The 25,785-nt window shown below is 50.7% G+C and overlaps 1 protein-coding gene and 1 long non-coding RNA gene across 5 annotated transcripts in view; one reads left to right on the top strand and one right to left on the bottom strand.

The window, feature by feature from the left end:
• The window catches only part of JDP2 (Jun dimerization protein 2), a 39,602-nt gene that overhangs the window by 13,140 nt on the left and 677 nt on the right, over positions 1-25,785 (bottom strand). The window contains exon 1 of one of the 3 annotated variants that reach the window (XM_090141394.1): positions 19,470-19,808. The exons of 1 other annotated variant lie outside the window; for it this stretch is intronic. The gene's annotated coding sequence lies outside the window, so the exon portion shown is untranslated. Of the gene's footprint in view, positions 1-2,208; positions 2,288-19,469; positions 19,809-25,785 lie in introns of those variants that run through there. One more of the 3 variants, XM_031593905.2, reaches the window with a different exon arrangement.
• On the top strand, positions 10,299-11,937 carry LOC116229418 (uncharacterized). 2 transcript variants are annotated; one of them, XR_004167011.2, is made up of 4 exons: positions 10,299-10,522; positions 10,608-10,772; positions 10,924-11,007; positions 11,397-11,937. It is a non-coding gene; the product is annotated as an uncharacterized LOC116229418 (long non-coding RNA). The 2 variants fall into 2 exon arrangements; XR_004167010.2 differs by having other exon boundaries at positions 10,299-10,772.

Genomic DNA, 25,785 nt, shown 5'->3' with positions numbered 1-25,785 from the left:
TATTCCCATTACGAGTGGAGAAATCAGTCCTCCTTCTCCAGCATTTTTCTCCATCCTTTCTAAGAAGCCATGGATTAGCATGATGCTATACCCCCACCACTGCAATGCAGTGATCGACTCGGAGCAACCTGTAGTAGTAGGGGGTTGCACAGCACCTAGTGCAGCAAGACTCCTTGCAGCTACTGCAGTTAATTATCTGTCTGTGGAGCAGGCATTTGTGGCCGACATTTACAGTGCCACACCACACACTGGTGGGCAAGACAAAACAGGAGGGTAAAAGCTGTCCTATTCCTGCTTAGAGCAGTTGAAATGGAATCAGGGATGAGGGAATGCGCTGAGCCAGGCTACAGCTCAGAGGTGAACAGCAGAGGCATTAACATCCCCCCAAGGCCTTCCACAGCCGTACATGGATAGGGTTTGAATCTTTCTCAAGAGACGACTCTCCTCAGGCACAAAGCTCCAACCCCAGGGGACAAGGAGGGCTACAAACCCCAAAAAGCTACGTTCTGAATGCTGACATGGCCAGCTATGCTGCTCACTCAGCTACAGCTAGATGCAGTAGCCCTGCTCAGTGGAGGATCACACAGATCTGCAGCTCCCACTGCATAACAAACAGCCTGCAGTGCTGGGTTGGTTTCTGGGCACTAAGTGCAACACAGCAATCCATGCAAGCAGTCCAGACAGACAGCACCAGGCCTGCTGTCCTGCCCAATGCTGGGCTGACACTGTGGGACACTTTCAGGATGCTACACACCACAGCCCTCCCTGACCTGGTCCTGAGGTAGCCAGGACTGACAGGGCACAGCCTCCTGCAGGGAGAAGAAGCTTCACATGTTTGCAGCATTGTGTGCTGCCAAGTACCCGGCCCAGGCCATGCAGCTGAAGCAGCAAACATCAGCTTAGCGAAAAAGTGTACAGCAGATGCTCACAAGAGTGTAGCAGAGCACAATGCAGCAATGGGGGGCACAGGGAGCAGGAGTGAAGATCTGCTCCTCTGCAGCCGGGAGCGCAGCACAGAGCGCTGCATCCTGTAAGAAAGGTCATGCTCAGCTGTACAGAGGAAGGAGAAGCATCCACGGTGAGGAGCAGAGCAGCAACCTGCAGTTAGCCGACCTCATTAAATCCCAGGGACCCGAGGAACTGACAGCCAGCCATTGCCTGACACAGGGATGGTTTGGACAGCAGCTCCCACCCACGCACTCACCCCCACACAGAGAGCTTTTCTCATTTTTCAATCACCGAGAGTCATACTGAGGATGTGAACTCCAACAACCAGTATTCCCAGATGTCCCCCGAAAGCACTAAGCAGCCAATTCCCACTGCAGCTCCGGCAATGGCTTCCACATAGAGTTCTTCGTGCAAGTTGTCTGAAAACCAGCTAAAAAATCTCAGTCTGAGCTGCTGGAGCATTTGTTTCTGTTGAGCTCTGAGTCCAAACACACACACACACACACACACACACACACACACACGGTTTGGCAGTGGTTGTGTTCCAGGGCTGGTAACACAAGCCATGAAGCTGGCTGCCAAGACAAGCAACAGAACGAGCCAGGCCCCATTTCATTGGCCACCATACGCTGCATATGGCCCTGGAAGCAGCCAGCACTGTGTTCTCACCCTCCTTGAAGGCATAGGAGACCCTGTGTTTTCAAATACACCTCCACAGGGCCTTCATTAAAGGAAAATGGAAACATAATGGGGCTCTTGCTCTCTTGGTATTTCTCCCTTTCCCCCGATTTGCTCTCCTCAGTATGGAAAAAGAAAAGTGCCTCCCGGAGCAAAAGAAAGCGACTTCCATTCAACTCCACGCCCGAGCGCTACAGCAGCCTCCGGGCAGCGGGCGGAGGGGCTCGCAGGGCCCCGCTCCTTCCCCGGGCAGCAGCCGGGCGCTGTCCGCACGGCACTGGGGAGCGCAGACCCCCACGTGCGGCAGGTGGAGCGCAGCGCGGCCGGCCCCCACCGCCCCCAGGGCTGCTCGTCGCCACCCCCGCGGGAGCTCTACCCCGTCCCCGAAGGCAGTCCCCACGCACGGCCCGGCCGGGCCGCCGGCGGCCCCGCTCCGACCCGCAGCCGGGGGGAGGGTGGATCCCCGCAGCGCTCCCGGCCCGGCCGCAGCCGTGCCCCCACCCCGCCCGCGAGCCGCCCCCGGGCTCCGCCGCCGCCCCGGCCCGCCCGGCGTCCGTCCGCCCGCGCCGCGCCCGCACCCACCGTGCACGGGGAGCGGGCCGCCCGGGTGCCCGCGGGGCCCGGCCGCAGTGGCCGGGCGCGGGCTGCAGGCTCAGCCCCGCCGCCGCCCGGCGCTGCCCCGACTCCCGGGCCCCGCCCGCCGCCGGTGTCCGTCCCGGTGCCGGCTGCCGCCGGGGAGCCTCGGCCCGCCGCCCCCCGCCGCCCCGGTGCGCGCCTCCCGCAGGCTGTGGCGGGCGGCGGGGTGGGTTGCATCAGCCCCGGTTATATAGCGGCCCCGGGCTGCGGGGAGGGGTCGGGAATGCGGAACCGGCTGGGCTGCCAGCGCCACACGTCAGGGAGGGCGGGCGGGGGAGCGGGGCCGCGGGGCGGGGAGCGGCGCGCAGGGGTGGGACCAGCCGGCGGCACCGGCACCCCCGGCACCCCCGGCACCCCCGGCACCCCCGGCACCCCCGGCACCCCCGGCCCCGCCGCACCGCTGCCCCCCGTCCTGCTTTGCCCCGGCCCGACCCGTGTCGCTCTGCGCGGAGCCGGCCGCCCCGCGCCCCAGCCGGGATGCAGAGGAGCCGGGAAGAAGCGGAGGGGCTCACGGCTCCCCGGCCCCGCTGCTTCGGGCCCCTATCACCGGCACTTCCCGGGGGCCGCTGGCACGGCACGTGGATATCAGGTGGGGACGAGGGAGCAGCCGCGGGACCGGGGCCTTCCCGATAACTGATTTGCATGGATGCCAATCTCTTCCTTCCTCTTTCCCTCACCGCTGGCCCTCTCTCACCTGCACCTGCCAGGCTGCTGGGGATGCACGGCTCACACAGGGCCGTGCGGACCCGCGGTAGGAACTGGATGCACCCGCATTGGTGCTCCCAAAGCAGCTCCATCTTCCTGCTCCAGGCTCATCAGTCGTCGCTCCCTTTCAGGTCCCACAGAGTTCCTTTCTTGGCACCTTTACGCTGCCCATCACTGACAGTTCCTCGCCATCAGCACATCCCAGTCCCTCCATCTGTGTCCTAGGAACAGCTAACTGGGCAGTGCAGTCAGGACTGAGCTGGGGACAGAACCGCTCAGCACAGGACATCCTCAGTCGTGCTGTCCTACTGCAGGGGACAGCAACCGAGCTGTGCAGGACACAGCACCCATGTCTTCATTCCTGCTCTCCTCATGCCATCATCTTTCTGATTTGGGAGAGGCAGAACACTTTCCATATACACCTCTGCACACAACTCCAGTGTTTCACTAATGGCACCTCACATCAGGGAGCAGTGCAAGCTGCAGTGTGTTTTCCCATATACATTCCTTCCCCTCCCTGTATCAGATAGGACAGATTTGGTAGCACCTTAAGCTGGAGGGACCCTGGCATGGCTGACAGACAGAACTCCCCAGCAATTCATGCACAGCTGCCTTCAGGGAGCAGCAGGTCCAGCCAAACCCCTCTGTTCACCCCCTAATGACATTCCCTCCCTGTTCAACCCTGCAGGTGCCCTCTCCCAGGGACACTAAGCCTCCATTATGATGAATTCGGGTTATCCCTCACTGCGATTTCTTAACTGTTTTGGGGCCAGCTCCAGGGAAACATCCTTGCTCAGGGCAGCACTTACACACGTTTGAAGGGACACACTTGCATCACTCTTTCTGGAGACAAGGGTTCTCATCTCACAGGGGAATTCTCCTTGCTCTCACTGCCGCTTATGCCGGAACTGTTCTTTTCCCAAAGTGGGTTTTGCCTCATGTAAACACAAAACATGTTTGCTTTCCAGATATAATTTCACTCGGGCATAGGAATTCATTGAGAATTTGCGGTTTCAGTGGGTGAAAGTGAACAGAAGAGCCCCAGACAAGCAGAGTGCTTGCTGAGGGATATGGAGCACTGGGCAAGCACAGCCACCCGACCGGGGCTGCTCAGCTCTGCCACCACCACAGAGATAAATGAATCACATGGGAACAGCAGCACCTGCGAGGGAGCCGTGAGAGCTGGGGAGAGGTGATGTTCCACGGCACAAAATGCAAAAAGCTGTCAGTACCTCTGTCTGCAGGATGGCTTCCTCCTCAGACCAAAGGGATGATCTGCATATTTTTGTCCCAAATAAAATGTGTGGAAGGTGAAGCTCCTGGATGTGGGAACAGAGCCCAGCAGCGCAACATGGGGATCAAGAAGTTAGCAGGAATACAGCAAACTCTATAGCAAAACAGAGCTGCACCAACCCAGGAGTTCCACTGCAAGAGAGGTGCTCTCAGCCTTTGGGAGAGCTGTGCAGGAGCTCTGCCTGATCCCACGCCTAAGGCCAGCTCCTTGCTCCCCCAGTTAGCATGTAAGCATTGGAGAAGAAACAGAGTTCCTCACATGTCACCCACCCACCTAAATCCCCCACGTCCTCGTAACTCTGCTCCCCTTGTTCCCAATCCTATCCTTTGCATTCAGCACGGGGATCATATGCAAACCTGATGGGCACTGGGGGAGCAATCCGCTGAAGGAGACAACCAACTTTCAGCATTCACACTCCTTTCAGTCGGAGTACAGCACCTGCCTACAGGACAAATGCCACAGAGGAGGGCAGCAGTGACCTGAGTTGGGCAGCAGCTGCCCTTCAGCCACCTCTGATGCATGCTGCACCACCCCCACTGGCCCCAGCTCTAGTTTAGCTGCTCCCATCACCTAACCCTACCTAATTTCTAGCCGATTTTATGTATATCTTTTTAAGTAAATTCCAGTCATTGTGCACGGGGAGCAAAAAGACAGGCTGTAGGAGAGAATGGAGTGTTGCCCCCAACTCACAGCAGGGAAGTGTGGGGGAAAGCAGCTGGGTCTGGGCTGCAGACTGGGCTGACTGATCTCTGGCTGTTTGCCTATACAGAGCACTGAGCAGATACCAGTCTGGCAACTGCTGCCCATGAGCTTGTCTCTGACAGTGCTGAAACCTTTTGGCTAAGTAGTCTTTATTCTGGACAGTTGTGGGATAAGTTATCAGAGAGGAATTTCCTTCTTATCTTTGTTGGTTAGGCATTGGCTTAGACTTTGAAGTATATAGGATGCATCTGCCTTTATCTCCCCTGCTTTTCCCAGCAGGGGTGAGGAGAAGCACACAGAGTATTCCCAATAAAGGTGCATCCCAGGCTCACTGAGTGCCAATACAATACCATCTGGGTCAGCTCCCATCCTGTTATAACACCACCCCTGCATGGTTCCCAGACATGAACCACTTAGAGCCTTTGGGGCCTTTGGTCTCCACTTCCTTGCAATGTTTCGGGAGTGCCAGCACAGCTCACCCCATGGCCACATACCCTCAGCATGAAATGCCTTTGAGATACCCCACTCACAACTTGTTTCAATCCCATGCTTTGCCATGCTTCCTACAGCAGGAAGCACTGCATAACTCCTAGCAGCTCCAGGAGCACGATTCTCTTTGCAGAGGAAAGTGAGCTGCAGACCTCTCTGCTATGCAGCTGAGCAGGTGGGTGTGCAGAGGGGACGTGCAGAATGGCCATTTCAGCAATGTACCTGGGACTGAAATAAGATGTGTATCTGCAGCTCTGCCCTCCTCTATTTTTGCACACAGCTGCTGGTCTCTATCAGTCACTGTTCCTGACGAACTGCTGCTTGATCAGGGGCATGCTGCTCTCAGACACATCCACATTTCCTTTAATAACTTCCATGGCCTAAGGGTGCCTCATCTGGACCCAGAGCTGCACCGGTAGGGAGTTATCTTGGTTTTCGGTTTAGGAATTATTTGATTTCTTTGCAGCACCCTTACCTTCCTTAGCTGCCCTACTTTCCTCCATGTTCTCAGTCAATCTGTAAGCCCTCTCCTGGCTTCCTACTTCCATCACGTTTAAAGGTCCTATAAGTTTTACTGTGTTTTTGTGCTTTACATTCTCTCCTTACCCACCAAGTTCTCACCTCCCATGTTCCCTGCTGCCATCTTTCCTGACTGACTGCTCTGAGGTTGGATGCTCACTGTCTGAAGGATACCTCTTTGCCTTGAATAACTTCTCCCGCCTTGCTCCCTAAGCAGACGGTGGGCTTCCCTGCCTTCCTTTGGAGACTGCTGTCTGCTGCAGTGGCGTTAGTAGGGACAATGAAAAAGCTCTCCTTTATCCCCAAACCTTCCTTTCCACAATGCTCTCTCTCCTCCTTCCCCATTTCATTCCCTCACCATGGCTTTTTTACCCCATTCCCTGCATACTTCACTTTCTCACTTTCCTGACTTTCTCTGTCCCTCCCCCCATGCTCCCTCCTTCCTCCTCTGCCTCCCTTCTTCCCTCCTCTCCTTGGCTCGGTATCTGAAATCCCTGCCCATAGCGACGAAAGGAAAAACAACAACACAACACTGCAGCCCAAGGAGGCCGGAGCACAGGATTCCTTCCGAGAGAACTCAGAAACCAGGGAAAAGAGGGAAAGCAAACAGAGAGCAGGAAGAAGAATTGGGTATTTCGAGGGGGAGGGATGAGCTGGTATCTCAGGGAAACGCAGTGGGGTCTGAGAACAACACAGAGGGTGATCACAGCTCCAACCCAAACACTGCAGAGAAGTTCTGTGTTCTGGGGGAGGAGGCTGCTTTGGGAAGCCTGGCACCCACCGACAGAGCCCCACACACAGCTACCCAAAGGACAGAGAGAACTGTGCAGATGGGAAGGGAAGAAAAGCAGCGCCTTGCTGCAGGGAGCAGAGGGGCAGTGGATGTTTGTGCAGCAGAGGAGGGCTGCCTCCCACAGCACGGAGATTTGCTTTGCCAGAGGAAGCGTTTGGAGGCTCTGGGCCCGGGGCTAAAGGGTTAATACCCCACAGGAGGGCCCTGGGGAATCCACTGTAAATAGGTGTGGTTTTCTGTGTAGTTCCAAGAGGCATTTTCTCTCTGTACCAGTCTGGACAGGTGAGAAATCGGAAGAAGTTGGAGCCTGTGCTTCCCACCAGCACAAAGCAGGGCTGTTAGCACAGGCCTGACTGTTTGTTTGCACACTCCAGCCTGGCTGCTTAACTCCGTAGTACCCATTGCCAGGAATCGCTGGCAGTCAGCACGGTGGTCCCCCGGGTACAAGCACCTGCCTGTTAATGGAAAGCCACAGATTAATGGTGCAGCACAAGGAGTTACTGGAGTGAGTCAGTTACTCACTGTAGAAAGGATAAATTTGGTGATAAGCAAAAGAGCTCAATACGGCAAGGACGGGAAAGGCAGCCCTCTTCCTTTCTCCTCCTGATGACTCTACCTCACGGGCCTGTGCCCCTCTGCCCCTGACCCCAGTAGCACACTTGAGAACAATCTCCCAGTCTTCAATTGATTTTTAAACCTAGCTGGCCCCCAGGAAGTCAGGACTGAAAAATCGCTGAACTCAGCCACAAGCTGTAATGCCATCACTTATATAATCCCTATCATAAACAAACCAAGCTCAGTCTTGAAACCAATTTGGATTTTGCTCTCACTGTTCCCACTAGAAAGCTGCTCAAAGATCATACTGCTAAGAAAGGAAGAAACATTTTGTTAATCTCCAGCCTAAATTTACCCATTCCTGTTTGCTCTGGCAATGAAAAACAGCACCCAGGCAGCAAAGCGCTGGATAAGACATAAACCTTAGAACAGAATTCAAACAAATCAAACTGAATCACAAAGAATAAAGCCAAAGAACGAAAAGTGAACTGTTTGCAAAGCAATTGACCTTAGATTTGGAGATGTTCGCTCCCTGGACCATTTCAGATCCTGTGGGCTTCTCAGCCCTCTAGAGCACTCACGTCTCTCTGGTTCCCCAAGTTCTTGTTAGAGACATGATCCCACTGGAGCCCAGTACCAATTGCTCTTCTGAAAACTGCTTCCAGAAAAAGACATTTGCATGAAGATACATCCTCAACTCAATGCCCTCACATGACCACAGCCAAACTGCAGCCAAATCCCTGGAGAGCTTCAGGTAAGGAAGGAGAGTGCAGAGCTGCAGAAAGAGCACAAGTGTCCAAAGTGCAACATACAGAATAGCAAAATGAGCCTACAGAGGGCTGAGAGCATAAGAAAGGATACTACAAAGCCCCAGGAAACAGAAAAATGCAGTTGTCAAACCTTCCTTCTGCCTTTCACTCGTGGTCACCACTGAAATCAGCAAGAAAAGTTGTTTATATTAGGCTTTTAGTCAAGTTCCATTTACAAGAAACCAAAATGATGATACTAAACCCAAAGGCACTCCATATCCAGCAGAAATATGGTTCCCCAACTTACGTTGGTAGATAGAGCTGAGACATGAACACAACACTGAATCATAGGTTCCTGTCATCTAACGGTGGAGGATAATGGGAAAGAAGACAGAGATGGGGAAAACCAGCTGCTCCTCTTGCTGGATTGTGCTGTGAATCTGTAGGCTCTGTTTGGGATAAAACAGCACTTATTTCCAAGGCAACAAATGGCAGTGTCACAAACAACAGAGGTCCAGGAGCTGCCTGCAGGTTGGAAGCTGAGAGAAAGAATGTCTTCCCCAGAAGCACAGGCAGAGATGAGGCAGGCCCCCATGCTCCAGCTCAGGGCAACATTTTGCCACTGTCTCTCTATTCAAGACCTTTTCCCTGCTCCTCCCATTTACAAGGCATCTATACGGACAAAAAAATGTTCTGTTGTGCCTGCATGAGGTAAATGCTGACGTTCAAGGGAAGGATCATAAAGCTAGCCCTGAGGGTCCTTCAGGGAGAAAACAGAGCTGAAAAGCTAAGACTAAGGCTCAGAGAGACACTGGGCAAGGTAGAAAATGTCACATCAGCATGACTTACTTTACAATCATCCAGTGTGGCCATGCTTCTAGAGCTGCTACAGAAGATGAAGCGCAGCTGGACCTGGAGGATACCAAGCTGGATCAAAGCTGGAGGCATAAAATTACAGCAGAAAGAGAATCCTTCTTCAGGGAAGGAATGAGGCTGAGCAGGAGAAACAGGAGCAATAAGCATGAGAGACACTAATTTACGTAAGCCACTGAGTGCTACAGAGGGAATGTCCTGCAGAGCACAATCAGTTCAGGAGAAAGATAGATAAAGAACAGAGCTGGGCTGTTTGCTGGGGATGGAGGTTATTTGCTGGGAGCCAAGTGGGCGAGCAAAGTATACATGAATTCACTGCATGGGACTAAGTTTGGGTGCAACAAAGAGAGGGGAAGTGAGTGGGTAAAGTCAGGGAAGACAAAGTAGGAAGAGAAACTAGGAGTGGGACTCCAATAGTAGTAGATAGTAGAAGTAGTAATCACAGGAAATAATAGCTGCATGGATTTTGAGAGCTTAGGTGTCTGTTTAAAAATGCAGACACGGTATCCAAAACATTTGAATAAACTGGCCTGTGTAGCTCCATCTGCAGAACAGGGATGTCCTAAGTACCAGGGGAGCTGAGGATGGGTGTGCATCTCTCATGCAGGGGCACAGTTGCAGTTCCTGAGAAATTCACCCCGTGTCCTTCCAGCATTCCTGGGACTCAGCTGGAGTGCTGTACCCGTGGTGGGGCTGAGTTCTGTTCCTTGGAACACAGAGCCAAGGAATGGCACTCTGTGCAGATAGCACTGGGAGAAGGAACAGTGGGGTGAGAGGGCTGCCCTGAGAGAGTGTTCAAAACCTCTTAGTGGGAAGAAGGACACGCGTATGGATGGGCATGGGAAATCCTAGAAGCATCAGAATGTGAGGGAGAAGGGTGAGGTGCAAAGGATCCAGAGTTGACTTGTCAAGATTGTGTAAACAAGAAACTGAGAGATAAGAGAGGGAAGTGCAGGGCTTGCTGTGGAGAAGCAAAGACAGCTAGCCAGGGAGAAGGTGGGACCATGCTGAAGGATTCTCTGAAAGTTATTAGCGGCACAGCCTCTGAGTGAGAACAGTTAATAAGTTACAGGAGAGACCTCTAGGCAGAATCAGGACAGGGCAAACAAAGATCCCACTGTGTGAGGTTTCAGTGGGGTAACCTACAACTCCCTGATGAGCCTGACAGTGGAACAAGGGGCAGACGAGAGGAGCAGAGTGGCATCCCTTGAGACCCTTCAGCGATCAGCATGCTCTGCAGTTAGTGGGCTGCCAGGAAGGCCTGTGAGCCAGAGTTGTTGTACAAGCTGGACTGGACATTCCAGGAACTGGAGAAAACCACAAGATGCCTTTGTGACGTGGACAAAGTGTGCGTAGAGCGGACTAGTACACGCAGATGTCTCAGCTTGTTCCAGCTGATTGGCACCAACTGATTCCCCCAAAGCCTGGGGCAGATGTGCTCCATGTAAAACTAGACTCCTCACTGACATGAAAATGTGCGAAATGGTGAAACCAGTTTTAGCTTGTGGCAGCAAAAGGACAAATGAGCCCCTTATGGGCTTTTCCAAAGAGATGTGGTACCTCCATTTTAGAGTGGGACAGGTTTCTGCCCTTCCTTCCACTGCTTAGTTCTGCACAAGCACCTTCCTCTGCACTCTGTAACTCCATCAGGGCTTCTCATTGACAGGCAGTGAAGAAGGAAGTCTTCCTTTTGAGCATCGTCAGCCCTGAGTCACCGCTGGCTGGATTTGTACTCCAGCAATCCCAAGGAAATCCGGCCTGAGAGGTGGTTAGATGCTGCACAGCCTGAGCCTCAGCACCACTGACAAGCCAACATAAAGCTTGCCTTCAGGTGTGTAAGGGGTTAAGTCTACCAAGAAAATGCTTCTGCTGTATAAACCAAAATGACTCTTTTTCTTCTCTCTCTCTCTTTTTTTTTTTTTTGTTGAGGAGGAGTTCATGAAAAGGGGAAAAAAAAGCTCCTATTTGTTTTGCCCCTGCAGGAGCCATGAAGGGAGCTCTGCAGAATGGACAGTACAGGCACTGTGGCATCACAGCAGTGAGGGAGCTGAACCGGGAGCTGCGAGGTGAAGGTCCCTGTTTAACAGCTTTCCGTTTGTTTACCGAAAAAATATTGTTCCATCATAAAAATTCCCAAAATAGTTCGTGTCTTGACAGACTGACTGGCAGCTGCCCAGCTCTGCAGGATCCTGCTAAATGAAAGGAAATAAAAAGAGCTAATCTGGCACCCATGGCCCAACGCCTGCAGCTTGGGAATCTGCAAAGGCTCAGGGTTCAGTTGGCCCATTAGGTACAGGCTAGGGTAGAGTGCCCTTAGGTTGAGAGGCCAGCTTTACCTATGGCAAAAGCTTTCCCATGGGTGCTGGGCAAGCTGCTGGGGAAGCCGAAGATTGCCTCCCCATGAATGGTCAGTTTCTGCTTTATTTTTATACTGAGACTTTTTCCCTGTTTCCAGCTCTGCAAAGCTTTCCCTTGACCAGACAGGCTGCCCCACACCAGGGACTGATTCTCCAAGGCTTTCAATTCCTGGGAGCTGCCAATTGCTCACTTGGGGAAACTCTTCATACAGGCATCATTTTGGACCACTGCAGATCCTAGCCAGCTTAACATATTGCTTGCTGTTCCAAAAGTCTTAGGATGACAACCTGCTGTTGCTGCAGATCGTGATGATCTTATCGTGCATAAAAGGAAAAGTATCAAAGAGCAAATGGCACCCAAGTCAGAGCTGTTCTCCCTAGGAAGAGCAAAAGGCCACTGTGAAACCCTGCAGCAGTGACCAAGGGACCATGCACACTGTGACTCACAGTGCGGAGAATCAGCAAACCCAGATTAGGTCATGCAGAAATTGAGCCTCTGTGGAAAGAACCTATCTACGCCAAATTGCAGATGTGTCCTCAGCTGCAGTTAACTTCTCCATGGCCCATGATCATGGCACTCAGAGCAGGTCTGCTTTAGGCAGGGACAAGAGGAAATGTGTGCTTCAGATCATTCCCGGCAACAGCCCCATGGGAGTCTCCATTCCTTCTTTGGACATTTCAGCACCAGGCCTCCAAGCCAAGCCAGGACTGAGCAGTGGAGCTGGGTGGGCTAGAGGGTGACTGTTACCCAGCATGAGTAGGGGAGATAAGCATCTCTGAAACTGACGCAGCCTCAGTCCGGCTCACTGTGGACAATCACAGAATCGTAAAGGTTGGAAAAGAGCTTTGAAATCATTTAGTCCAACTGTCAAGCCGTCACCACCATGCCCACTAACCACGGCCCTCAATGCCACATTCATACATTTCTTGAACACCTCCAGGGACTGTGACTCCACCACCTCCCTGGGCAGCCCGTTCCAACACATTACCACTCTTTCTAAGAAGAAATTTTTCCTAATATCCAACTTGAATGATCTTGCCCATCTGGCTGTTGAAGTGCCTGGTTCTTACTGTCTATTTGTATTTTGCACTTATTTCCCTTAGCCTAAGAGAGACACCTTATGCAGCAGTGGCTGTACTCTGACAACCTCCTCTAGGATAAACAGCAATTTCAACCACCAGCCCCTTTCCTCATCTGTTTTCTCCATGTCTGTCAATTTCACTTTTACATGATCAAGTGCCCAACAGCCTGACATTTCCATGAGGTGGGGCTCCTGCAAGGCAAGGCTGGGAATACCTCTCCCTCACAAAGCTTCTTGGGTGACAGAGGCTGACTCCCATGGGCAGCATCCAACCATTCTCAGACAGAGTCCTGCTAGTTAGCTGTCACCTCCATCCTGTCCCTGCTCTGTCCCTAGGCCCTAAGTCACCCACTTCCTCTTTCACTGTTGGGGCAGGTGATGGACAGTACTGCCTCAGCTCTTCCAGCACCCTCAGTCACATTTTCCCTCTTATCTTATGATTGCCACTTAGGAGATAATCATCAACAGACCAGCTGGTCAAGGGCACAAGCAAAGGGTGTTTCCCTTTCACATTTTAACCCTCTGGAGCTGGCATTAATGCCCGTGCTAAATAGAACCAAGGTTTCAGGATTGCAAAGAAGACAAAATGCTGCTACCCGGCTCCAGTGTTACCAAACTAAATAAAAGAATCATCACTAGCTGAGCCAAAGCCCCAAAATACTGAAGAGCCCTGGCCTTACCCCACTTTTTTTGAATGGCATATCAATAGGACACTGTTAGTTGCCACAGAGGAACTTTCTCTCTTCTCCAGTTTGGATGTTGGGGCTCACTTGGGCCCACAGGTGCAGTTCCTCTTCTCACCCACAGATCTGCTCGCCCTGTATTCAAGACACCCATTAGCACCCCAGGGTATCTAGGCACTTGGGCACATCTCAGAGGAATTGCTTCTCACGTACTCCTGGATTTGGTTGTCCACTCACGTCCCTACTTCAGCCCCTGGCTCATATCACAGAAAAACTCCCCACAGTCATAAATTTGCTTTTCTGCTATCTTTGCTGGGAGATCTTTCTCTTCAAACAGCATAGGAGTGACATAAAGCTCTGTGGTTGTCTCTGCAATCTCACTGCCAGCAAATAAAGTGCAAATTGATCATTGCTGTACTACACTCCTCGTTAATTAAAAAATCTCAGAGAAGGAGCCCAGGAATTGAGTTTACTTCTGATTTGAAGTATGAATGAAGAAAAACTTAAATACAGAATTTCATGGCTCAAGTAAGTCACAAGAACTCCCGGACACACTGCCAGCATCAGAAATACTAAGGTCCCACCCTGCTCATGCCCCTGGCTTCTGCATTTGGTTCTTATCAGGTTGCTATCTGACTATTTATCAAGACTTATTTTGCATTATTTGTTATCAGTAGATGGCAAGCAATCAGATTTGTTGTTACTAACTGCTATTCCAATCTTGCTAGATACAGGACCCCCACCCCCTCCCTGGGGAGGTACAGTTCACTTCTAGGAAGTACTTTCCCATCTAAATTTTCTCCCTTGTTAATGCAATTCCCATCTCCTCACAGATGTTTGGAGTCAACAATCCTTTCCCCACCTTAGTCATCTTTTGGCTAAATTGGTTAGCATTATGCTCAGTCTATCTCTCCACTCTGTCAACAGCTCCAACTATCCCCAGTTCAGGTTACAATATTTGAACTGTTGGGAGAAAGACTCTCACTCTCCTCACAGGAGAGGAAAAACACTGGCCTAGCCTGCAGCCATAACACAGCACAGGCTCCCTGTCTTGCTTGCTTCCCACTGTCCTCTGGGGTTCACTCAAAAAAAAAAAAAAAAAGAAAGAAAGAAAGAAAGAAAGAAAAAAAGCATTGATAGATACTACTAAGTCAATTTCACCTCTTATCCTTCTGGTTCCCTAAGGGTAGCATTACATTTGCTACTAAGCTGATGCGCTCAAGCATAAATCACAGCCCTTTTTCAGCCAGACTGCAGCCAAGCCCGAGCCCAGGACTTTAAGTTTTATGAAAGCCACAGACAAAGATTGTTATCTGCTTTATCCCTTCCTCAGGTTGCCCATGAAGTTGGCTCTAGTGTGAGCAGGAGGGTGGGAGCTGCATACTGATCTCATCCATCACAGATGGTAGAGGAAGACCAGCCCATACTACTGAGTGCTGGAGAAAAGGGAAAGCAAGGCTGCACACTGGCAATGAGCAGCTGGCTAAAAGAGAACACCCTCCCTGTCAAAGCAGCCCTGCATTCACTTGTTCGCAGTATGACACAACAGCCCTGTCAATCCGAAAGTCATGCTGCATGAAAGTCTAGAGGGAAATGTTTCACATTCGTTCTCCACATCTTGGTTGAAGAAAAATCACAAAGATAATTGCCTAGTTCACTCAGTGACTGGTTGACATCATACTTCACACTCCTTGTGCTGTGCAGGATATTGCTCGCTCAATTCACATGAACTGGCTCTAGTTCCAAGCTCCTCCTTCCCATCCTCCCAAGGATACTGTGACAGTGGGTGGACCACACTAAAAAGCAGATTTGAAATCGGTTAAGCATTCTCTGCCTGGTCTCACTCCCACCTCCTCCAGAGATGCTTTCCTAAGCAGGAGGGCAGTGCTGTGCTGGCCACAGCTGAAGCACGCAGGGGAGATCTTTGTTTCAGGACTTGTACCTGGCTCAGACGGTGCTGGTGGTGGTGTAGGACAGCGAGGGGTCACGGCAAGCTGCAAAGAGAGCAGCCACAAGAAAGGAGCATGGGAGGGTTCCTGTGGAACTTAATTGATTTGTGGATACTCTGAGGTAACAGCAGAAGCACCATGGCTTGTTTACCTCTTCTGGAAGTGGATTAAGCAAAATGGCAGCATGGGCTGCAGAGGTCAGCATCCCTGCAGGGAGCTGGTACAGATGAGCTCCTGCACTCTGCCCTCAGCACTCCGCTACGTGTGGCAGGGAGATTGCAGCAGCGAGGAGAAAAAAGAGGAATAACTGTCTTTCCTGATGCCTGGTCATGAATGAAAGCCATTTCCAAGCAGACTGGTATGTATGGGAAGAAGGAGTATTAATTCCTCTCCTTTGCAGATTTGGAAAGGACTTGTGAATGTTTCCTTTCCTGCGCTCTGCTGTTAACAGTTCTGCAGGGTGATATCATCGGGGCTTTTTCCAAACTCAGCCCGTCTCAGACATTACAACACCAGGTTTTGGCTGCCTGTACGTATCGCCAGCTACACCCACTCCAGCCCCCTCCCTGCAACACCCCCAGGGGAACAGCAAACCTCCCAGACTCACCCGAGCTCTGCTCAGATCTCAGCAGCCACAAGCTCCAAACTCATCCTCCAACACTGCACCTGCACCTACCCAACAGTTCTCCAAAGCAGCTCAGCTAAAAATAGACCCTTGCTTCTCCAAAGAGTCCAACACTCTGAGCCCCATTGTTTTTAAGGACAAGAGAGCAAGTGGCTTATGATGCTAGGCACTGGGATACCAAAGAGGGCATTTGGAAGTGGAGAGCGGAAAAAAGGAGAAGAGCAGCTGCCTCAGAAGGTCAGTTTCCCTAGTGCTGTTGGCCCATGTACTGAGGAAATCAACAGCCCCCAGCTGAAAATGTGCCCTTGGAGAAGCATTTACACACTGGAGAAGGGACAGCCGCTCTCTGGTCCAAGCAATCATGTGCCTGTGTTACACACTGCAACAAGTTCGCCTCTGCTGTGCAGCTATTGGTGGGCACAGCAGGGGAGAGAAGTTCTCTATGCATGATGGGGGCCCTCAGCCAAGCTAGCTTTGTGCCAACATGAAAAGGAAGTATCGCCATTGACGTTAACGAAATTACTTCTGTGTCAAGCTAGGCCAAATAAGAAAAGAATTAGGGTACTTTGAAGTGCTGGAGATTTGCAACCACAGAGCAGCTTATCAGCACAACAGGCAAAAACAATGCAGAGGGGAAGAAGTTTTAGTTTCAATTTGTCCAAGAATCACAATGAAGCAGCAGTTATTTAAAAAATGCCTGAGCTCAGTTCCTCAAAATAGTGGGAGTTTCGTTTAGCGCTTACCCCGAGTGGTGTGTTAGCAACGCACTCAGGCCTTCTTCTGTAAGGAGCAAAAGTGCCAAAGGCAGAAGAAAAATAAACAAACCGAATGCCTGGGCCGTTCCACTGACCAGTCCAGATGTCAGATTTGCTGCTAATAATGCTAAATGATATAACCTGCTTCCTTCCCTGCAGCCACGTCCAGGAAGGTGCGAGGAACCCCTGAAGATGCAGACAGCATGTGCTCTGAACCTGAGACAGTCCCCCTGCGTGTTTCCACCGCTGCTGCTCTCCCCTACAGATGTGCTATGTCAGTATGAAACCTCCCAGGGCTCTCAGCCCGCTCCCAACAGCCTCCTCCACTTCCCCCTATGCTTAAGGATCACAGAACTGCAGAGCTTTCTTCTGTTTACTGTAAGGAGATGTTGCCTGGATCCTTTTTGGATGGAAACTCTCTGCTGCTTCAATCTCTAGCAAACTTGGTCAAGGCTCCCCAGAGCTTTTTCCAGCCCACCGGACAGTTTAGTTGCTCCAAAACAGAACTGGCTCGGTTCAAATCCAGAATTTGATCCAACGGCTCAGCTACGTTCCCGCTAGGATATCGCCACTTGGCCTGCTTATTGAGAGCCACTGATGAGAGAGACAACCACATGTCAGTGGTTACGAGGTTCATCAAAGCTAACTAACCACCAAGGTCCAGAGCCGCAGCCTTCAGTCAGGAGGATATCTGCCTTTGCTCTGGAAGCTTTCTGCTGCTATTGTTTCCCCTCTCTTTCCTCGGAGATTTATATTGGTACTGATAGCAACATTGCAAAGACCTTTCCTTTCTGTCTTCTAGAGCACTTTCTCCTCTCTCTCAGCCTCTATGTAGATAACAAAGCCAATTTCCCTGCAGACATTAATTACTTTTGGCCCTTTAAAGCACTTATACCCCCAAGTAAGATTTTCTCTTACAGCTGATTCCGTCCCTCTCTAACTCAACGTGAACCTTGCACCATACACAGCAGCTCCAAGCACTCCCTCCCCTTCAGGAACATGGGCCCAAGTCCGCGCAGCAGACGCTCAGAGAGGGACATGGCGGGCAGGTCGATGGGAGCTACTTGATGTCAGTGTACAGCTCCAGCAGAAGCACCGCTTCCTTGCTTTAAAAGGGATGCTGGCTCCCGGAGAAAGGAGTGGCAAGAAACTCCAGTGGCTGACAATTGCACCACCTGCCCCATAGTAAGCTCAACTTGTTCAGCCTCCCAGATGGAAAAAAATGCCTTTGTACTGCTGTAATCCCATGGTGTAAACACAGGGCACTCAGAAAGCTTTTCATCTCCTGTAGAAAGGAAGAATGGTGACCGCAGCCGGATGCCATAACTAGGCAATTTCTGATTAGAAATAAAACTTTTTTTTTTTTTTTTTTTTTTTTACAGTGGTACTGTTCAACCAGTGGAAGTGGCAGATTCCCCATCTCAGCTCAGTTCTGCACTGAGGCTGGCTAACCTCCCAAAAACACTGCTGGCAAGCACATATTATTGGGTGTGGGACAGGGGTAACTACACGAAATGAAGGGTCCAGTCTTATACAAGAGGTGAGGCTGGATGATTGCCTGTCAAACCCAGGGAGCCTGTGAATTACCAGAGCTCTCGTTTTGCCTGTGGCATTTCTGTAAACCTGCCGCAGTTTCTTGGTGCCGGTTCAATGTTGGCATGTGTCCTGAAAGCACACCTTCTCCGAGCTGTTCGTTGTTCAGGTCTGCCAAAGACTGAATCTGCTCCCCAGCCTCTGGCAAGAAAGTTTCAGATTTCCTCATATAACCCTGCAGAAGCAGGAGCATGGCAATCAAAGGGAACTGGCTGCACCCCTGGTCACAGACAAGAGGCTTTGCACTCCCAGTTCAAATCAAGTGGAAGAAGGCTGCTGGAGGTGACCTCAGAGCCACTGAGCACAAGGATGACCCAGAAGAAGGGAAGCGCTGCAGTGTGGCAGAGATTAAGTAGAACTGCCTGGGGCATGCAGTTTATCGTGAGGATCTCCTGGCATCAGTTGTACAGCAGGAGATCATCTTGCAAAACAAAGCTAAAACCCATCCAAAGTAATGTGGCAAGACATACCATAAGGCAAAAAAACACGGTTCCTGTTTCAGGATGAGGCTGTTTGTGCCAAGAAAATACAAGGCTGTGGTCCCATGAACCATGGGAGTACCCCAAAGTGTACTATATAGTACCCAAGAAAACTTCACCTGTCAGACAGCATCCCCTTAGCCTTTGTTATCTCATACACGTGGGGGGTGCAGCATACATGGGTCAGGCAGTGAGAATGTCCCCAGAAAAGAAGCTGCACCACCCTGGAAACCTGCCATGCATTGGCAGGCTGCACCTAAATCCTCTGAAGCCCATCAGGATGGAGGCACTGTTTTCAAGTCCTATTAAAGAGCTTAGGATGCAGCCAATCAAGTAAGTCTCACACTTGGAACATGAAGGTATACCCAAGCCTCTGCTCATGACCAGACTGTGCAGAAAACTCTGAAGAATTAAGAAGCACAACCTGGCACGAGTAAGGATCTCAGAACAGAAAAAAACAGCTGATGAGCCATATTTCACATTTGTGTCTTTGCCCTCTGGCATTGCATTAATTCAGGCTTTCCCTTCACATTTCTTTCCATTCTGTGCTCTGGCTAGACCTGATGTATGCGTGCTGGCTGTTGTACCACCACTCATACCTGTACATACCGGCTCCACACCAGCAGCACCTCTGCTGTGACAAGTGCTGATTTGAGCCTCATTCTCTTTCTATCTGCAGAGCACCATAAAACTTGTAGAAATACAGCAAGCAATCCTGGAAAGTTCTAATCTTCTCTCAAATTTGATTGAAACCGTCCTCAGTCTTCAGAAGTAGCCAGAGGGGCCCCATGGTAAAGAGCACGATGACGTAGGCTTTGTCACCTTAGGAAACCAGCCAGGAGCAGCTAAGAGGCCCATACGCTACATCCACAGTCCTACAGGTATCTTGCTGCAAAAAAACGTGGTGAGGAGGCATGGAGCAAAGGCAGCTGCTTGCCAGCAGTGCTTTGCTGCCTTTCCAGCTCGCCTGTGCATTGTCACTTTGATGAGAAATAAACTGCTTACCTCAGCAGTGAGCCGCAGGTCTGTCTGGTTCTGTTGATGGTGGCTGTCAGTCCTCACTGAGATGATTCATGACTTGACAGTATTTTCTGTGCTCCCTTCGTGTCTCCAGCTGGAGCGCCCTGTACCCTTGGCTCCCAACCAGCGAGCAGGGTGAGTGTCTCTCACTTGCTTATAGCAGGGCTGGGGGATGTTTAAATGAAGGTGGTGATGGGAATCCTGGGAATTTCGCAGCAGACGTAACTGCAGCTATGATCCTCCCTGCAGCCACCAAGCTCCTCACGGGGCAGGGTACAGAAAAGTATTTATCTAAAGAGAAATTGAGTGGCAACTTCTGGAAATGGAGGTGCTCTTAGGGATACTAGCTGCAAAGCAAATTTAAAAGACATAATAATTCATGGCCTGATCTCTAAGAGGCAGGAGTCCAAAGCAACAGGAAAAACCATGCGTGCAGCTGCATGCTTTGTTGACACACTCAGCTACCATGATTGCCTGCAGAAACAAACACTTTGATACCAGTGAGAGAAATTGCCTGGCCCAGCACTGTGGCAAAAGCCCTTGGAAATGCAGGTCCCCACAGCCCCTTGCAGGCTTGGTGGTAATGGTGTCAGAGTACAATTGCAGCTCTAACACAAAAAATTCCCCAGTCATTCATTTACAAAGGAAGTGCTACAGATTATTACTAAAGCTGAAAGAATTTGTTTAGATCCATGCTGTGTTTCATTGCAAATGTTTATTTTCTTTCAGCACTTCATTCAGCTTGGACAATGACACTCAGTTAATTAGTTTCACATTTTTGTCCATGCTTTTAAGCCCATCTCTTTTGCAGGATTTCACGGCTGCAACGTTATGGCTGAAAGCACAGTGGGCAAAGGCATATTTGCTTTTTTCTGTAGAAAGTCTTCACTTGATTTTTATTATTCTTTTTGTTGTTAAATCAAGTAATTCTAATGAGTTTTCTGTTACATAAAGCCTAAACTGGAGCACCAAAGCTGACACAGTCATGTTTCCTTTCAAAAAAAATAATATATAATTACTACAACCAACGCCTAATTTAGAGACTGAAAAGCCTGCAAGCAGAGCAGCTTTTTTTCCCACAAGGAATCAATGTTGACATGTTACAGAATTAGTTTTTAATACCCACTCTTCAAATGCCAGTCATATACTGGACTGGAGAAGCACCAAATGCCACGGCCCAGCAATATCACTCCAATCTGTGTCTGCAGCTCAAGGTAACAAACACACCCAGGATCTCTTAAGGACTGGCTGTTGATTCTTTTCTAGTAGAAGTATTCAGACTCCTTACAGGATATCCCCACACACAGGAGATTTGGGAAAACCTGCACAATTTCAGCATTCACTGCAGTGCCTGAAGCTCCTTTCTGCACAGGCAGTTTTGCCTGGACGTGCAGCTGAGCACTGGCTTTGTGAACACATACAAAACCTGGTCCTGACAAGCAGGTGATGAGCAGCAAGGGCTCAGAGCAGACAGATGTCCCACATTATTACACCTGAGCACCATTCCAGAGGGCAAGGGTGGCCAACATTTCCACATCAAAGGGAGCAAGGATAATAAAAGGGACAGTAACAAATAGTTACAGCACTGAGCTGAATTTCTGCTTTCATCCCACTTATCCAATGGCCAGAATAGCCACAACTCTCTAAAACAACATGCAATTGTCTGTTAATTGTCAAGATTCATAGCTAATGCCCTTCTTAGAGCAAGAGCCAACCAGGCAGCAGCAAAATAAAATAAAATAGGCCTTTCCTCCTGTGTTTGTCTACGTGCAGATGTCCGGAGGAGGGCAGACTGCTTATTCTGGAGGATGCAGCACTGAGCACAGCAGGCTTATCCTCAGTAGTCCCACCAAACAGTGACATTCTCAGCTACCTGCTCCTCCCCAGACCCACACCGCTCCCCATAAAAGCCAGTGACGCGCCTCTCCTGCTCTCCTACACTTACAAAATTTCATTTTCTCTTCTCTCTGCTTCCTTCTCACATTCTGCCCCAGCTTCCACGCCTAGTCTTCAGTACTTTCTGCTGATGGGCAGTCTTGCCGTCCATCAAAACAAAGCTTTTGGAGAATGAAAGCCGCAGAGAGTTGTATCGCAAGGAATGAGAGATCCTGCAATACATACACGCCCGATCCAGCGACAAACAGCTGCTGCTGTCGCTGCACATCACAAGAGCCAATCCACGCACTGGCAACAGGCACCTGCCCGCACGTCTCAGCTATCAGCTGGCCGAGGACTGCCACTGCCAGGCTGTGTGAGCCCATGCTGGGTACATTGGTAACAGCCCAGCCTCCAGTAAACCAGAAACAAAGTAACCTGAGAATCTGCTGAAGCTCTAGAAAAATAGCTCGTGCTGACTTGCCTGAAAACCCCTTCCTTCTTTGCTGAAAGCTAAAATAAAGAACAAGAGTAGGTTCCCCATAACGGACAGCTAGAGATAAATTTCCCCCCAGAAAGAGCAGCATTTTCCATAGTGGTGGCTGTATCATCATGGAAAGGCATCTGAGACGCTTCATTAGTCACTGCCTCCTCAGTCATCTCCCCAAAGCAGCAGAGACTGAAAATACAACAAGAAAAGAGGAATCTCTGCATCTCTTTGCAAATGTGGAAATAACGGCATTGGCAGTTTAGATGCCAAAGAAACCCCTCTGTACATTTTATGAGCCAAACTCCAACCTCTTCTCAGTACTATTCTCATCTGTAGGTAACTCCTCCAGGACAGGGATCAGGTGTAGATTTGTACTACCAAACGAGCTGTTTGTCAAGCAGATGTCTGTACAAGTATGTTCAAATCCTACAAATCACTTAAGGCCACCAGTGCCCACTGGAGCCCTGGTAAAGCAGCCCACACACTGAAAGCTCAGCTGGAGGTGAGCACTCAGAGCTCTGCCAACTGTCCCCCTCAAGGGGCTCCGGCAGCAGGGCCAGCAGAGGCCTCTGGGAGGAGTTGGGAGAACAGAGAAGCAGGAGGGAGGAAGGGAGGCAGGTACTGAGATGCCTAGAATATTTATTTTCGAGTCTAAAACAGTAAGAACCAGCAAGGTACAGACACAGGGGAACCCTTACAAATCTGTCACCCCCAAGTCTGCACATGTAGCATCAACCTGTACATAACAGACAAAAAAAAAAAACCATAACAGGTGAAGTATAGAAAATGGCTCAGTGTCCTTTCTGCACTTTGGTAACATCTCAATGGCAGGGTTTCTGAGTTCCCTGTCACTCCACTGATCCTTGCTGTCATTGCTTCAAAGCTAAGCAATGAAAAAGGTTTAGGTTGGACATTAGGAGAAACTTTTCTCTCAGAGGGTGGTCAGGTGCTGGAATGGCTGCCCAGGGAGGTGGTGGAGTCACCACCCCTGGCAGTGTTCAAGAGGTGCCTGGATGAGGAGCTACGAGATATGATTCAGTAGCTTGTGGTACTAATAGGAATGGGAAGGTGGTTGGACTAGATGATCTTGCAGGTCGCTTCCAACCTTGTGACTCTATGATTCTATGAAAAAGGACCGTCCCTTCCAGCTCTGGCGAAATGCGTCCCCAAAGCCCTCACACAGAGCCGGGCCAGGCCGTGGAGCGCAGCGCTGGGGCGGTCAGGAGGCAGCGGCCGCCTCGCGTGTCCCCGGGTGAGGCGGCGAGCCGCCCCGGTGCCCGGCACAGGCAGTAAGCCGAGGCGCGGAGCTCGGCCGCGCCACCTACCGGCCGCCGCCGGACTCGACGATCTCCAGAGGTCCCTTCCAAGCCCTGCGGTTCTGGGAAAAACAGTGGGACTTGCTGAATCACGAGGTCCAGAGCTCAGCTGAAGGGCAGACCTCCTGCCTCAGCCCAAGAGCGCTCCCTTTGCTACAGCAGCCCTCGCGAGCACCAAGACTAAGCCTCTGCTCAGGTATCTACAATGCCCTCGGTGCTCTGCAGGCTCCAAACACAATCCGAGGAACTCACAGGGAAGAAACACAGCACCGGAGTTCCAAGAGCGCAAGAGAAATTGCCGTGAATCTTTTTCTGGGTGAGTGAGAAGCCATTACTTAATCAGCTTCAACCTCCTGAGGTGGTGGGACACAGTGCAGGTGCACAGCACTCTGCACAGCTGCAAGCCATGGCCACCGCAGGATAAGACTTCCTTTTATCCTCACCCCTTCTCCCACAGAACAGCTCTTACTTCCCAGATCCAGCTAACAGTACAGAGTCAGTTATCTGGAAATGACTGGTTGTGGTTTTAGGCTATGATAGATGGCACTCGCTTATAATCCCTCCCTTCCTCTCTCCATTAATACTCCTCCTCCCTTCACTTACCAGAAAATGCAGCAATGCTCCCTTTTGCCTGCCTCTCTCCTCCCTCCAGGCTATTCCTTTAGAGAATTGGCTCCACAGCTGGATTGTAAAATAATCCAGCTGTTCCTATGACAACATGCTGGCAGTGGGCAGAGATGACGCCAGCACACGATGTTGGCCCATCCACTACCAACACCCAACTCTGTTTGTTTTGGTTTGGGACGCATTTGTTTTGCTATGCGGGCAGCTCTGCCGAATGCGTTTCTGAAGGCCGGAGGGGCAGGAGGAGCCGCAACCCCAGAGGTGCCAAGAAAGTTGCTGGCTCTGTGATTTACCCTTTTTTTTTTTTTTTACCCCAACTTTATCTGATGTGAGAATAAAAATCCCTCCAGGAGTCTTGCAGCTGCACCCAATCTTTGCAAGACTTGATCCAGAGCCTGAGTTGAAAGGCGCAGTGCAAGACTTTGCATGTAAGGCTTCCAAGGAAAAGAAAAAAGCGCTAGGTAGAATCAGTGATGGCTATGAAGCTTCTACTTTAACATCTTGCCTGCCAGCAGAAAGACTGCCATGCAGAGGGAAGCAAATGATAAACTTGCTCCCTGTGTTCAGCCAAACACCTGGGTCCAGTCTCTCAGTCTCTGACAGGAGCTAGCTGGGGTACCAGAGGATTCTGGCAGAGGCATTAGCACGGGGATCTTACAGGGAAAGCTGAGCAAAAGGAGAGACTCCCCAAGTATTTCAGCTGTTAGACCTTCTAAACAAAGTCATGTTATTAAGATCACTCTGCAGAAACTATCTACAGCTCTGCAGCTCCAAGGTCAGGGCTCCCACCAAATGCAAGGACAGTGTTTGACAGTCCTCAGACAAGGACAGCTTCCCCAGGGTTAACACCTTTCACTCACAAGGAACTCAACACAGCGAAAGGCCTCTGCTCCCAGGATGAACAGAACAAGAGATGGTGATTCACAGAATCACTAAGGTTGGAAAAGACCTATAAGATCATCCAGTCCAACCATCCACCTATCACCAATGGTTCTCGCTAAACCATATCCCTCAACACAACATCCAAATGTTCCTTGAACACCTCCAGGGGGACTCCACCACCTCCCTGGGCAGCCCATTCCAGTGCCTGACCACCCTTTCAGAGAAGTAGTATTTCCTAATATCCAGCCTGAATCTTCCCTGGCGCAGCTTGAAACCATCCCCTCTAGTCCTATCACCAGTTATATGGGAGAAGAGGCCGACCCCCAGCTCGCTACAGCCTCCCTTCAGGTAGTTATAGAGAGCAATAAGGTCTCCCCTGAGCCTCCTCTTCTCCAGACTGAACAATCCCAGCTCCCTCAGCCGCTCCTCATAAGGCCTGTGCTCCAGACCCCTCACCAGCTTTGCTGCCCTTCTTTGAACACGCTCCAGGGCCTCAATGTCTTTCTTGCAGTGAGGGGCCCAGAACTGGACACAGTACTCAAGGTGCGGCCTCACCAGAGCTGAGTACAGGGGAACAATTACTTCCCTACTCCTGCTGGTCACACTACTTCTGATACAAGCCAGGATGCCATTGGCCTTCTTGGCCACCCGGGCACACTGCTGGCTCATGGTTAGCCGAGCGTTAGCATGAGGTTCCTTCCTGCAGGGCTATGTTTTCCTGTTTTTTTGTTTTTTGTTTGTTTGTTTTACTTTAGAAGTCACCCCTAGTTTATACGCAGAGCACAGCAGCCTCCTCCATATCAAACAGCCCTTCAACCTGAGTGCCACCTGAACATCTCCCCGGCAGCATACTAACGCTTCCAGCCATTCAGCTTTGGGCTCTGTCACTGGCCCAACATCTCTTTAAGTCCTTCCTGCAGGTGTGGTTCAGAGAATAAAAAAACGGACTTCACAAAACAAGCAAAAGCAAATTATCTTCCCCTGCTTAGTACAGCCCAAGCCCCCTCAGTACCTCTCCCAGGTGCCAGATCCCAGCCCCAGGACCTTTCTCACAGACTTTCTACCATTTCCTAAGGCAAAATCTGACAGGAGGCTGCTAGGCCCCCAAATCTGC

This window comes from Phasianus colchicus, chromosome 5 (assembly GCF_987193195.1).
Source record: "Phasianus colchicus chromosome 5, bPhaCol1.hap1.1, whole genome shotgun sequence".
Classification (NCBI taxonomy): Eukaryota; Metazoa; Chordata; class Aves; order Galliformes; family Phasianidae; genus Phasianus; species Phasianus colchicus.
This window is presented reverse-complemented; position numbering and strand designations above follow the sequence as displayed.